The following is a 12,281-nucleotide window of genomic DNA, read 5'->3' as shown; positions in this document are numbered from 1 at the left end:
ATGTCTTAAATCTGACTCTTTTGCCTGCATTCCTGGGCCTCTCAAATTCTTTCCAATACAAGTACCTTTATTTCTACAAACTACATTTATATGCATACTAAATATGAAACTTTAAAAATCTTCTACCTCACATTCCCACTAATTGGAAAATCCATTTCCTGAACCAATTCCTGAAACCGGTTCTGAAAAAAACATAGTTTCCACTATGTTTGTGCCAGTTTCAGAAATCAGTTCAGGAATTTGCAAGTGAGGGGGAAAGCTTGTTGGCCTGTCCTGTCTCTGGCTTCTCCTGGCCCCACAATCCACAGCCCAGCCTCCTTACCAGCTTCTTTGGCTGTTGACTGACTTCCCTGCACCTTAATTTAAATTTTCCGCTGCTGTGGAGGCCAGAAGGATGTTGCAGAGAAGCCGGGAGGAAGCCGGGAAGGAGGTTGCAAGGCTTCTGGCTTCTCTGTGACCTCCTCCTGACCTCCTGACCATGGGAAATTTAAAAAAGGTTGCAGAGAAGCCAGTCAGCAGCCAAAGAAGCCAGTAAGGAGGCTGGACCAGGGATTTGGGGGCCAGGAGAAGCCAGTGATGGGCCGAGCTGGGCTGCCAGTGGGAACCAAGGCATATTCAAATCTGATTCAAATCTGCCTGGTTCCCACTTGGGCTGAATCTATTTATTTGAAAATAAATCAATTCAGCCCCTTAAAAAACCCTGCAAAAACCCTGCATCTTTTTGATGCGGGTTAAATGGGCAAAAAGAGCAGAAAGCATGGCCCCCCTTTCTGAATCGATTTCTAAAATTGGATTCAGTGGGAACCATGCCCCTTTAACCCAGATCCCATACCTGATTTAAACGTAGTGGGAACAAGGCAGTGATGGCTAACAGCAAAGGAGTGTGTTGTCTATTGAGGGAATTGTAGGGGATGGATACAACTCCAGAGCCAGGATCTTGTAACCCTGAGATTGATATTGACAAATGCTGAACCTCTGAGCTCACTTTGAAGTAATAAATTGCTACTTTTGCTTGTGGGGGTGGGGTTTTTCAAAGATTATCTCATAGCAATAAAAGCTTTACATTAAAATATGCTGGTATTTATCCCATAGGCTCAGCTTGCCAATGGAGTATGAGCTCAAAGAATTTATCTCAACGTGAATTCTGACCAAAGGCTGCAGAAAGTTCTCCACACTAGGATTAAATAAATAGATGCAGATCTCTCTTTCTCTTGAGAGCCAGTGTAGTATAGTAGTTTGAACATTGGACTATGGCTCTGGAAAACCATGGTTCCCACTCAGCCATGGAAACCAATTGGGTGACCTTAGGTACTCTCTCAGCCTTAGAGGGAGGCAAAGGCAAGCCCGCTCTGAACAAATTTTACTAAGAAAATCCTGTGATAGCTTCACCCTAAGGTTATCATAATTAAAAAAAATATTTGAAGACACAAAACAATAAGATTCCCCCCTCCCATCCCCCCTTTATATATATCTAGAAAGAGAGGTAGAGAGGCAGGCATCCTGTTAGTGTTCTAGGTAAGTGTCCTAATTCATGTGGCTATGCTTTTTGTGCATATTGGTAATATTCAATTCACAGCTTGTGGAGGTGGAATTCCACAAGCATAACTATTACAGTTGCACATTCTTTGACCCAAGGCTCAAGGTGTACAACATAGATCAAAATACATAAAATCATTTATGTACTGTTAAAATACATAAAGATAGGACACACTAAAATCACTGTCTTTTGTATCTCACATAGTATGCTGATTCATGATCAAGTAGTCATTCTCAAACACTGTTTGGTAAAATTGCTGTCACAATCAGCTAGTTGCTTTCCATGGCTATAAGCCAATAACTGGATCAATGAGTAACTTCACAGAAAATGTAACAACTCAGTCTTGACTCATTTCGTCTAATCATAGAGTCACAGAATCTTAGCTTTGGAAGGGACAACAAGAAGCCATCTTCCGATCCAACTCATGCCATGCAGGAGCACACAGCTAAAGCACTTCTGAAAGATACTCATGGGAAATAGATTTAGGAGTCTTAGGCGCGTTACAGACCGCCCCTTTGGGGTGGCCTGTAAGCACTCCTTTCCCCGGTGTATTGGGGCCTCAGCTGCCACAACGGCAGCCTCCGAGGCCCCAATCCGCCGCTTTTCAGGCCGTGGGGAAGCGGCAAAAGGCCGCTTCCCCGCGGCCTGGAAAGGGGTGTCCTTGGGGCTTCAAGCCCCAAGGACACCTGGCGATGGTGGGGAGGAGGATGGAGTAGCCATCTAAAGGCTGTGCCCAGTGACGCAAAGCTGCAAGGAGCTCCGAAATGGAGCTCCTTCCCGGGCCGCGGAAAGGGCACACTAGGCGCCCTCGCGCAGCCCCACTACGTCACAACTGCGCCGCCTCATTTTGAGGTGGTGCAGACGTGACGTAGTCATGGCGGCGGCCGTGTGGAATGGCCTGAGCACGTACTAGGGTTGGGGGTGTGTGGAAGCGTCACCGCTTCCTAACCCTAGTACGTGCTCAGCACGTACTTAGAGGCCCGTCTGTAACAGGCCTTAGTAGACTACAAACTGAACATAAGCCAACAATGTGATGCCACAGCCGAAAATGCCAATTCAATTCTAGGTTGCATCAAGAGGAGTACAGGGTCTAGAATGAGTGAAGCAATAGTACCATTCTGTTTGGGTCAGACCTCACCTGGAATACTGTGTCCACTTCTGAGCACCACAATTTACAAAAGCTATTGACAAGCTGGAGGGTGTCCAGAAAAAGGACAACCAAAATGGTGGAAGGTCTGGAAACCATGTCCTATGAGAAACGGCTTAGGGAGATGGGTACATTTAGCCTGCAGAAGAATAGGTTAAGAGGTGACATGGTAGCCATATTTAAATATTTGAAATGATGTCACATTGAGGATGGAGCAAGCTTGTTTTCTGCTGCTCCAGAGATTAGGACATGGAGCAATCGATTCCAACTCCAGGAACAGAGATTCCACTTAAACATTAGGAAGAACTTCCTGACAGTAAGAGCTATTTGACAGTGAAATACACTGTCTTGGAGTGTTGTGGAGTGTGCTTCTTTGGAGGTTTTAAACAGAGGTTAACTGGTCATCTGCCAGGAGTGTTTTGATTCTGTCTTCTTTCATGGCAGAAAGGCATTGGACTGGATGGCCCTTATGATTCTATAAACCTCTGTTTAAAGGCCTTAGAGGAAAGTCCACCATTCTCTGAGGCAGTCTATTCCCCAATCAAACACTTCTTACAGTAAAGAGGCTTTTCTTAAGGTTCGGGTGGAATCTTTTTTCCTCTAATCTGTCAACCTATCTTCATCAAAGTACAATGTGATGACAACATAGAGACATTATAGAATCATAGAATCATAGAGTTGGAAGAGACCACAAGGGCCATCCAGTCCAACCCCCTGCCATGCAGGAAATCACAATCAAAGCATCCCCGACAGATGGCCATCCAGCCTCTGTTTGAAGACCTCCAAGGAGGAAAACTTCACTACACTCCGAGGAAGTGTGTTCCACTGTCGAACAGCCCTTACTGTCAGGAAGTTCCTCCTAATGTTGAGGTGGAAACTCTTTTCCTGCAGCTTGCATCCATTGCTCCGGGTCCTAGTCTCTGGAGCAGCAGAAAACAAGCTGGCTCCCTCCTCAATATGACATCCCTTCAAATATTTGAACAGAGCTATCATATCACCCCTTAACCTTCTTTTCTCCAGGCTAAACATCCCCAGCTCCCTAACTCGTTCCTCGTAGGGCATGGTTTCCAGACCTTTCACCATTTTAGTCGCCCTCCTTTGGACACGCTCCAGTTTCTCAATGTCCTTTTTGAATTGTGGTGCCCAGAACTGGACACAATATTCCAGATGGGGCCTGACCAGAGCAGAATATAGTGGCACTATTACTTCCCTTGATCTAGACACTATACTTCTATTGATGCAGCCTAAAATCGCATTGGCCTTGTTAGCTGCCGCATCGCACTGTTGACTCATGTTCAACTTGTGTCTACTTGGACTCCTAGATCCCTTTCACATGTTGTCTCCTTAAGCCAGGTGTCCCCCATCCTATAACTGTGCATTTCATTTTTTTGCCCTAAGTGCAATACCTTACATTTCTCCCTGTTGAAGTTCATTTTGTTAGCTGTGGCCCAGCTTTCTAGTCTATTCAGGTCATTTTGAATTTTGATCCTGTCCTCTGGAGTATTAGCTATTCCTCCTTTCCACTGTATAACAAACTCCAGGAGAACATGGTCACTTCCACCTAAGGATCCCACAACTTGCACCCCATTAACCAAATCATCCTTGTTGGTTAGGATCAGATCTAAAATAGCTGACCCCCTTGTTGCCTCTTCCACCTTTTGGACAATGAAATTGTCTTCGAGGCAAGTGTGGAATTTACTAGACCTTGAGGATTTGGCTGACTTTGACTTCCAACAAATATCAGGATAGTTGAAGTCACCCATCACTACTACATCTCTCCTTTCTGAGTATGTGGTCATCTGTTCTACAAAGGCATCAACCAATTCCTCAGTCTGACTTGGGGGTCTGTAGTAGACTCCCACCATAACGTTCTTGTTGTTTCCCTCCCCTTTAATTTTTATCCAGATGCTCTCCACCTGGCTTCCGGGATTGATGTCCTGGATCTCTTCACTGGTGTAAATGTCCCTGACATATAGGGCTATTCCTCCGCCTTTCTTTTTTGGCCTGTTTCTCTTAAAAAGGTTATATCCCTCTATTTCTACATTCCAATTATGAGACTCATCCCACCAGGTTTCAGTGAGGCCAATTATCTCATATTTGCTTTCTTGCACTAGGGTTTCAAATTCATCTTGCTTATTTCCCATGCTCTATGCATTAGTGTAGAGACATTTAAGACCATTTGTTCCCTTTACTTGCTGCCTGTGCAAGTTTTTTTGCCTCCCACTTTTGGGTCCTTGCACTGTTTGCCTTGTTCCCTCTATGACAGTTTGACTATTTTCTCCAGCCTTTTTGCCTTCCAGAATACTGTCTCCCTCCCCTACATATCTCAGTTTAAAGCCCTCTTGATCAAATTCTTGAGACTATTGGCAAAAACGTTTCTGCCAACTAGTGTGAGATGCAACCCATCCCTTGCCAGAAGTCCTTCCTCATGGAACCGCAGCCCATGGTCCAAGAATCCAAACCGTTTTTGGTGGCACCATCTACCGAGCCAGTTGTTTACATCCGCTATTTTCTTCTCCATTCCTGGCCCATGCCCTTCGACTGGGAGAAGAGAGGAGATGATAACCTGTGCATCCACCTCTTTCAACTTCCTATCCAAAGCCTCATAATCCCTTATGATATTCTGAAGGCTATGCCTTGCAGTATCATTGGTTCCCACATGAACCGAAAGAAAGGGGTAATGGTCAGTAGGCTTGACAAGTCTTGTCAGCCTCTCTGTCACATCACGGATCTTTGCCCCAGGGAGATAGCACACCTCCCAAGACATCTTGTCAGGCCCACAAACCACTGGTTCAGTGCCTCTCAGCAAGGAGTCCCCCACGACCACCACTCGCCTCCTCCGAGGCTTAGCAGCGGCCGTTCCCTTTGGTGGAGCTCTCTGGGTCCCCTGCTCGGTCCCTGTGGGCCTTACTTTTTTCCCCCCATTCATAACTATGTAATACCAACCAAACTTATTATATCATCAATGATTTTACAATCCTTGACATCCAAATAAAAGCTCCCTCCCTCTTTTTTTAGATTACATAATGTTGGTGCAGTTAGCAAGATATCTAGGTGTTCCACTGAGCATGCTATGCATGGTCTAAACAGAAACAGAACATTATATGGCAATTTGCTCAACTGAATGAGCAGTCACAGTTCTGATTTGTTCCCATTTATATAATACACAATCATTTTGTGATATGGTTTTAAAAGCAAGAGAGTATGTCAAGGGATCTATGGGAACTTGGAGAAGTTAAAGCAAAGTTATGACGAAACATTGGACATTAAATATAAGAAGGGGATCTAGATGTGTAAGGAACAGATCAAATCGGATTGGCAAGATCTATTGGCAAGTAAGTGGAATGACCTTTAAAATATTTTTAAGCCTCCATATTATCTATTTCTAATTCTCACTTGATTTTGCTCATCATCTTTAACAAATGAAATGGTAAGATAATTTGTTCTGTAATTGGAATCATTCCAAAACTCTTTTCACAGAAATCCTGACATGCTTACATTTGTTTCTGAATCAATTGATATGTAAGGAATCTTCCACTTTTCTCTTTATGATGTTTTAGATTATTTTACCTGGCTACTGGACACCTACAGCTTGACACAGCTTTCCAATGCATCCTTATCTTTGCAGATCCAGGCATGGGCAAAGCACTCTAAAAATAAACAAATAAAAATGCTCTTACATAGATTTACATCATGATTCTTTCTCCATTTTTTGTAACCTAAAGGCATGCATCTTTATGTGCAATGAAATAAATGTTAAATACCCCTAAAGAGGGATATTTATGCATGCTGTTGGACTGAAATTCTTTTTGTGCAAATCTTTTTGTTTGGTTCCAGGACTCCCATGGATAGCAAAATCTATGCATGCTCACTTCCCATTAAATACAAAGGCACAATAAGATGGTGCCCCTTGTATAAAATGGCAAAATCAAGGTTGACTTTTTGGAATTTATGTATTTGTAGGATATTTTAAGGATATTTGCAAAGTGTAAATGCTTGAATTCATGCATAAAAAAATCAGTGGATGGAAAATATGGCCCTGTTTACATGGGCCTTTTAGTATGTCCTGATGACGTACTAGAGTTGCCCGGGAGCGTAGTTTTTAGACGCTCCCTAACCCTAGTATGTCACCAGGATGTCAAAATGGCAGCACCCTGTCTACAGGGGTGCCACCATTTTGATGTGACTGATGGCTAGCATCTGCACATCCTGGCACACTTGTGACACATAAAGAACCTGTCTTTTAAGGGTTCTTTTTGCTCCACGGGGAAACTCCCTGGTCTGGAGACTGCAGCTTCCCCACCGAGCAAACTAGGGCAGCAGGAGACCACCCGCTTTGGGTGGTCTGTATCCCGCCTATGTTAAATACAGTGAAGGATAAATCTGGGATGTTATGTAGATAATGAAAGAAAAAATAAAAAATCTTAGAAGAATTTTATAAAGAGTTACATCAAGCTGGAGAAAATCCTTTAAACAAAATAGGGAAGTATATAGAAGAAAATTGGGAACAGGCAATAAAGGAAGAGGATAAAGAATTACTGGAATGACCCATTGAAAAAGCAGAGATAATAGAGGTAATTAAGAAACTAAAAAAAATGGGAAAACTCCAGGGATGGATGGTTTGGGACCTGAATATTATAAAGTGTTTGAAAAAAATACTAGTTCCAAAATTGTTAGAGTTATACAATGGAATAATAAATGAGGAGAAAATTCCAGCATCATGGCATCAATCATTAATAATATTAATACCATAAACAGACAAAGACTTAACAGATCCAGGGTCATATAGATCTATATAATTAATAAATCAGGATGCAAAGATCTTAACAGCAAAAATAGCAAATAGAATGAATAAATGTATGTATAAATATATAGGGAAAGATCAATGTGGATTTGTGAAAGGAAGACAAATGTCTAATTTAGTAGGAAGAGTGTTGGGTAAAATACACATAATAGGGACAACGAAGTTAAAAGCCGGGATTTTAGCATTAAATATATCTAAAGCATTTGACTGTGTGGAATGGCCAACATTAAAAATAATTATGAAAAAATTGGAATGGGAGAAAAAAATGAATGGATCAGTAAATCAATTATATTCTAATAATTCAATAAAAGTAATAGTAAATGATGGAATAACAAATGAAATAAAAGTAACTAGAAGTACAAGACAAGGATCTGCTTTCACCAATATTGTTTGCAATGGTGATAGAGATGTTAGCAAATGTTATAAGGAAGAATAAAAGTTTGGAAGGAATAGGAATAAAAAGAAAACATAAAATTAGTTTATTTGCTGATGATACATTGGTGCGTTACAGACTGCCGCTTTGCGGCGGTCTGCTGGCACTGCTGTTTGCTCCGCGAGAGAGCCACAGCAGCCAAACCGCACGGCTCCCGCACAGAGCAAAAAAGAAGCTCCAAAATGGAGCTTCTTCCTGCGGTGCAGTTATGACGCCGCGAGGCGCCAATGGCGCACTCGCGACATCATAAGCGCCGCGCAACGTGCGCACGCACAGCGTCCACTACATCAATATGGCGGTGGCTGTGTGGAACAGCCACCACCATTTTGTACGGACTCAGTCCGTACTAGGGTTAGGGGGGTGCGGAAGCACCGCCCCTTCCTAACCCTAGTACGTACTGACTACGTACTTCATGGCGGTTTGTAACCTGCCATTATTGACTATTAGAGATTAAAGGATAAAGTGGGAAAAATAAAAGAACATTTAAATTTATTTGGAGAGATGACAGGACTTTGGATTAATTGGAATAAATCAGAAAAGATGTTATTTAATTTTTCAAAAAAAAAGAGGAATTGGAATTGGCAAAACAAAAGGATTTAGAGATAAAAATAAAAAGTAGTATAATAAATTTAGGAATAAATATTACAAAACATCTAAAAGAAATTGAAGGGAAAAATTTAGTTATGTTATGGAAAGAAGTTATTAAAAATTGGTAGATTATAAGAAAATTCAGTTATCATGGTTTGGAAGAATAGCGCTAGTTAAAATGAAAATTTTACCAAAATTAATTTGTTTATTTAGAATGATACCATTAAACATATCAGAGTTTGAATTAAATAAATGGCAACGGTTATTAAATACATTTTGTAATGGAGGGAAAAGAACCAGATTAAATAAACAATTTTGGTATGGATCCCAGGGAAAAGGAGGGTTAGGCCTCCCCAACATAAAGGGGTATTATGTGGCCAATCAATTAAGATATGTAATAGAAGTTATGTTAGATATAGTAGATTCAAATTTAGATTGGTTAGAAACAGGAAAGGAAGAAATAGATATGAAAATAGGGAATTTTTTTAACAATTTAGTAGGAAAGAAATTAAGGAAATTGGAAATCCACTTATGAAAAATATATTAGAAATATGGAATAAGTATAAAAAAGGATTAATGAATGAAAATTTAAGGATAGTACCAATAATAATGGAAATATCATTTCCAAAGAATTTAAGAGATTTATTACATAAAGAGTTAAAAGTGAGAAAAACGGATAAAACAGAAAATTGGATAGAAGTAAAAATAGGAAAAGAAAATATAAAAGAAAAACTTAGAGGATTGTCCTGGTTTCATTACATACAAATAGAAAAATGGTTTAAAAATTGGAAGAAAAAGAACGCAGAGAAGAAAAAAATATACACAATTCAAACAAATAATCCAGAAAGGAAGAGAACTGGAGGAAAGTGAAAATATGAAAGGAGCAACTAGTAAAATGTATACAATATTAATGGAGAATAAAAGAATAAAAATAAATAAAAACATTTTGAAAGAAATATGGGAAGAAGAATTACAATGTAAACTTTGTGAAAATGAATGGAATAAAATTTGGGAGCAAAGACACTTGAAAAAATTTATAGGTATAGGAAAATTATTATAAATTGATTTGGAAATGGTATTTGACACCTGTGAGATTATATAATATAGGTAAGAAAAATTCAAAATATTGTCATGAATTAGGATCATCTATGCATATGTGGTGGCAATGTAAATATGTAATAATTTTGGGAAATAGTAATAGTAGAAATATAAAATATTATGAAGATAAAAATAGATAGAAAACCAAATATAGTTTTGTTATCATTATATAATGATGTAGAATGGAAAAAAGAAGAAATCAATCTCGTAACAAATTTGCTTACAGCAGCGAGATTAGTTATAGCAAGAAATTGGAAAATGAAAATAAATGTGGAATTGGAAGATTGGTATAAAGAAGTTTGGAAATTAGCAATTAATGATAAATTAACATGTAAATTGAAAGTAAAAAAAGGATTATGGAAAAGAAATCATTTTGAAGAAATATGGAAAAAATATTGAAAAAGTATTAAGAAAAGAAAATGGGAAATTACCTTCACGAGATGAATTATAATTTTGGATGGAGTATAAGGATGGAGATGGCTTCAGGTGAGGGGTGCACTGAGGTGATATTTAGTTATAGAACAAGAAGAATGTAAAAGTATATATATGTATGAAGAAAATGTGATGATTGTATTGTAAAACTTTGAAAATATTAATTAAAAAATAAAATAAAAATTAGTGGATATGGAGGGCTGACTGTGCCAGTCTATGGCAACTCCATAGGAAGGCATTTGTATATAAAATTAACAACAACAACAAATCTCATAACACAGTCCAAAAAGAATCTTGATTTGTGTATATGTGTGCTTATTTCAAAGTTGTATTTTGCAGTGATTTGTTTGGAATTATGTATGTTTAGGGGTGGTCAGATTATATGTAGTTATAAAAATAAAAGAGATTTTATTCCGGTTTTTTGCAAACTGTATTTAGCTCACTTCAGGCTCAAGAATTGAGGGATTTGATGAAATTTACTGTCTAAGAAGTGGATATATTAGTCTTAATTTACAAATCATTATCACATTTTTATTATTGTGTGCCAGCAAGTTGTTTCCAACTTAGCACAGGACTAACTGAACCTATCATGGGATTTGCTTGGCAAGATTTAGTCACAGGGGATTTGCCATTGCTGAGAGAGTTTGACTTGCCCACAATCATCCACTAGGTTTCCATGGCTGAGTGGAGATTTGAAATCTGCTCTCCCAGGGTCTAGTGTGGTGTAGTAGTTTGAGCCTAGGACTATGACTCTAGAGCAGGGGTAGGCAACCTTTTTGAGCCGGGGGCCGGGTTGCTGTCCCTCAGACAACTGGGGGGCCGAAGCCAAAAAATAAATAATTAAATAATTTTATAAAAACGTTAATTAAATAAATAAACCGGGACAAATGTAGGACAAAATTTTCAAATGTAGGACATTTTTTTTTAAAAAAATGGAGGACAAGCAAAAAAATTTGCTGATTTTTAAATAAATGTTAATATAAATGCGTGTTTCTGAGGCTTCTATAGACAATTGCCCCCCTTGCCTGCCGCTTGCCCCCCCTTGCCCGCCTCCTCCTGATAGGCCAAAGGCCCCACGCCCTCACGTGAGAGGCCAAAGGCTTCGGTGGCAGGACTGGGCTGGGGCCAGTCCCAAGGCCTTGCCGGGCCGCATCCGGCCCGCGGGCCGCAGGTTGCCTACCCCTGCTCTAGAGACTGGAGTTCAGTTTCCCACTCTCATGAAAACCCACTGGGTGACCTTGGGTGAGTGACACCCTCTTAGACCCAGAAAACTCTAGGCTCAAGACTCTGGCCATTCTAGCCGTGAGCAAGCCACGCATGGGACCACAGCAACCAGACACTGCACTCCTGATGCCGGCCACTGCTGCAGTCCTAAAGCAATATTTTCTGTTCCTTTTGCAGCTGGGTTTGGGCTGCCTTCTGGCCAATCCAGGGGCATGCATCATCTGCATGCCATGACCCCAAAGCAGCCCTAAACTGGCGTGTTTTTCCTGTCTGTTTCTGGCCATAGTAACAGATCCAATTGAGGGTTGTGATTAGTCAAAGATGACTTGAAGGCACACAACAACAACAAACACCCAGAGACCTAGGCTGCATCTATACTGCAGAATTAATACAGTTTGATGCTGCCTTAACGACCATGGCTCAATGCTATGAAATTCTAGGATTTGAAGTCTTGTGAGATATTTAGCCTTCACTGTCAGGGATCTCTGGTATCACAACAAACTACAAATCCAAGAAAGATCCACTGCATAAATCTCTTGTATTTCTAGCACGGTGTAGTGGTTTGGCTGTTGGACTAGTATTCAGGAGACCATGGTTCAAATTCCAGCCGAGGCATGGAAACCCACTGGAGCAGGTCACATACTCTTAACCTCAGAGGAAGGTGAAGTAACCTCTCAAACAAATCTTGCCAAGAAAGCTTCATGATAAGTTTGCTGTTGGGTTGTGCTAAGTCGGAAATGGTTCAAGGGCAAACAAAAACAACACTGACAACAACTGCACTGAAGCTTTCCTTCAGTATAATCTCCACATTTATTCCTCTGTATGTGTGGAAAAACAAACTTCACATGGAAGGAAGGAAAGGACTCATGCTAGCAATTTTGGTAAAATTTCAACTTTTTTAAAAAAAAATACAGGTCAAGAAAACAAATCCAAATGGATCTGGATTTTGACTAATTTACTAGTGTCATTTAAAATGTAATTGTATCATTCCTCTCACTTAGTGACATGATGCCAGAAT

The sequence above is a fragment of the Sceloporus occidentalis genome, unplaced genomic scaffold, assembly GCF_023333645.1.
Source record: "Sceloporus occidentalis isolate IW3139 unplaced genomic scaffold, rSceOcc1.0.p SCAF_6, whole genome shotgun sequence".
In the NCBI taxonomy this organism is placed as follows: domain Eukaryota; kingdom Metazoa; phylum Chordata; class Lepidosauria; order Squamata; family Phrynosomatidae; genus Sceloporus; species Sceloporus occidentalis.
Note: the sequence above shows the minus strand (reverse complement) of the source record.